The sequence below is a fragment of the Dipodomys merriami genome, unplaced genomic scaffold (genome assembly GCF_024711535.1).
Source record: "Dipodomys merriami isolate MVZ:Mamm:240054 unplaced genomic scaffold, mDipMer1.0.p SCAF_483, whole genome shotgun sequence".
In the NCBI taxonomy this organism is placed as follows: domain Eukaryota; kingdom Metazoa; phylum Chordata; class Mammalia; order Rodentia; family Heteromyidae; genus Dipodomys; species Dipodomys merriami.
In genome coordinates, this window is record NW_027206050.1 from 659,453 (window position 1) to 662,437 (window position 2,985).

Sequence of the window (2,985 nt, forward strand, 5' to 3'; positions counted from 1 at the left end):
ACTCTGGGCCTGGGTGCTACAGTGCCACTTCCGGTTTTCTGGTTGTTTATTGGAGATAGGAGTCTCACGGTCTCTCCTGCCCGGGCTGGCTTTGAACCGCGATCCTCAGATCTCAGCCTCCTGAGTAGCTAGGATTACAGGTGTGAGCCACCAGCGCCCGGCTAATTCTTTTAGGTCTTCTTTAACTTTGCAATGTAACTTAAATGATATAAAACACAATATACTATGCAGATACTTTTATGTTTTCTCAGTTTTGCACATCTTCATATGGTCTTCAGCTCAGTCTACAACATTCCTTGATGATTCTCTCCCTGATATTTTTACACTACCAAAACATAAGATAACCAGTTTGATTTACGGCATGAGAAGTTATCCACCTGGCTTCCTTGGAAGTAGAGCATGGTCAATAGATAACATTACTTCTGGTTGCTCACTGCATGTAATGGTTTCTCTAATACTTATTGTATTCTATTTAGTATTTGAAAAAACTCTTGGCTCAACTCACAGCTCATTCATAGAAGTTTATTTTAAGTATTTCACTAGTTTTATGTCTCTTAATTCTTAAGATAACATTTGTTATAAAACTAAAGTTATTGCCATTTTAGTGTTGGGAAAAATTGTAATGAAAGACAGTAAGTGCATGGCCCAAAGACACACGGTGAGGAAGGAAATGAGTCAAAGTTTCCAAAGGTCTTTCAGCAATACAAAAAAGTTAGATAAAATCTGTACATTTTCTTACTCTCTCAATTCAGTAGTCAAATTGTCCAAGAAATAATAGCATACCTAATATTGCCCATGGTGATTGTTTTCTGTCACCTTTTGTCTTCAATACAGACTGTGTTGGTGACATTGGGTTATCATGCACAGAGCTGAGCCGATAAATTGAGGTCCAAATAGAGGCAAATTTCTTCTGCCCCACAGTTCCATTATCCTTTTTAAAAAGTACTGAATCTTTTAAATATCATCCCTTACTGTCTTTTTAAGAAACCAAAAATGAAATAAATTCACATATAATCACTCCTAAAGGCTTTCAAAGTAGGAGATGATAAAATAGGTCCCCATGAAGTAAATTTTCTTCATTTTTAAAAATTATTCTGAAAGCCATGTATTGGTTGGTCACACCTGTAATTCTATCTACTCATGATATTTACTCAGGAGCCTGAGATCTGTAGATAACAGTTGGAAGCCAATCAGGGCAAAAAAATCATGAAATTATTTTTCAAAATTTTTAATGAACTAGCAAAGAGCCAGCAATGGAGATGTAGCTCATATTGTAGCTCAACAATCTAGAGAGGAAAGGCCTAGCAAGACCTTGAAACCCTGATTTCAAACTCTGATCACGTCAACACACATGCATATGTGTGTGGGGGCACACGCACATACACATTTATTCATATTTGCTCCATTCTCTTACTCTCTCAATTCAATATTATATTGAATATTGGGGTTATAGTTACATGAGCAAGGTAATTAGTACATTTCCTATTAAGCATTGTTATGTCCTCCTTTATATTTCCCCTACCAGCCCTTCCCTCCCACATCCAGAATTATGTTCCCCTCCCCCTTTCTCCCCACTTAAATTTTAACGTTTATTTTTCAACATAGTGTCTTGTGCATCTCATTGTTACAATGGGTAAAACTGTAACCTTATTTGAGCATTTTTCCCCTTCCCCTCCCCAAATTAGAGAAACATACATACAAGATGTAGGGGAATCAACTTCAAATACAATGAAAACAGAGGTTATAGCGTGGAGTAGGAGCATATACAGAAACCAAAAAATCACATAGCACATTATAAGTACGTTAGACACAATAGCAAGAAACAAACAAACAAACAAAAATAACAAACACTTGTGTCCTTATCTTGGTGTTCATTTCCCTTACCATCATCTTATCTGGTCGTATGCACGTAGCTTTTGACCTTTTCTGCTTATCCCAGACATATATTCGTTATTGAAAGTAAGGGAAACCATGGGACCTATGTTTCTTTGGACTTGGCTTACTTCACTTAATAATTTTTTTCCAAGTCTTTCCATTTCCTAACAAATTGGGCGATGTCATTCTTACTGATGGAGGCATAGAATTCCATTGTGTATATATACCACATTTTCTTGATCCATTCATCTACTGAGGGGCATCTGGGTTGGTTCCATATCTTAGCTATGGTAAATAATGCGGCAATAAACATAGTTGTGCTGGTAGTATTAATATGTTCTTGTTTGTGCTCATTTGGGTAAATCCCCAAAAATAGGATTTCTGGGTCATAAGGGATCTTTATGTGGAGTCTTTTGAGCAACCTCCAGACTGCTTTCCCAAGTGGTTGAAAAGTTTACATTCCCAACAACAATACCGTATGATTCCAGGGTGGGCACATGTCCTCCATAAAAATATGGAACGATCCAGGAATTTGCAGGTTATCCCTGTGCAGGGGCCATGATAATCTTCTCTGTATCATTCCAATGTTAGTGTATGTGATGCTGAATTGAGCACAGAACATTTTTATATAAAAAGGGTAGTTGATTTTATTAAACTAGACAATTCAACGAAAAGTAAGTTCAAAACAATTGCCATGAAAATTTAGAACCAAATATTTCTTACATAAACACACATTTAAGTATAAAGTCTAGATTGATATGTCAAAAACAAAATAATTCCAGATATTTGTTGTTCAAGAGATTTGTAGGAGGAGGAATTCAATTATTCTATTCAAGGCACCAGTCATAATGAACACTGCAGCAAGTGTTAAGGTTTGTTAAAAGTTTTTATGTTTTAAATATGTTTAATTTGGGGAATTTGCTTATGTATGCCAAAATTAGGACTGTTTGGCAGGTATAAACTTTTCTATAAAGTATTTAAGATTTATGGTATCAGACATATACTACTAGGTATGTACATTTCAGAGTTTATAGAAACTTTATTAATGAGAAGTTGCAAAGTCTTTGTGTAAAGAAGCAGAGTGAAGAGTTAAGATTTTAACTACACAGT

At 35.7% G+C, this 2,985-nt stretch overlaps 1 non-coding gene across 1 annotated transcript; it reads right to left on the reverse strand.

The window, feature by feature from the left end:
* Nucleotides 1-2,383: 2,383 nt before the first annotated feature.
* Nucleotides 2,384-2,490, reverse strand: LOC138809089 (U6 spliceosomal RNA). The gene has a single exon (XR_011366704.1). It is a non-coding gene; the product is annotated as a U6 spliceosomal RNA (small nuclear RNA).
* Nucleotides 2,491-2,985: the final 495 nt, after the last annotated feature.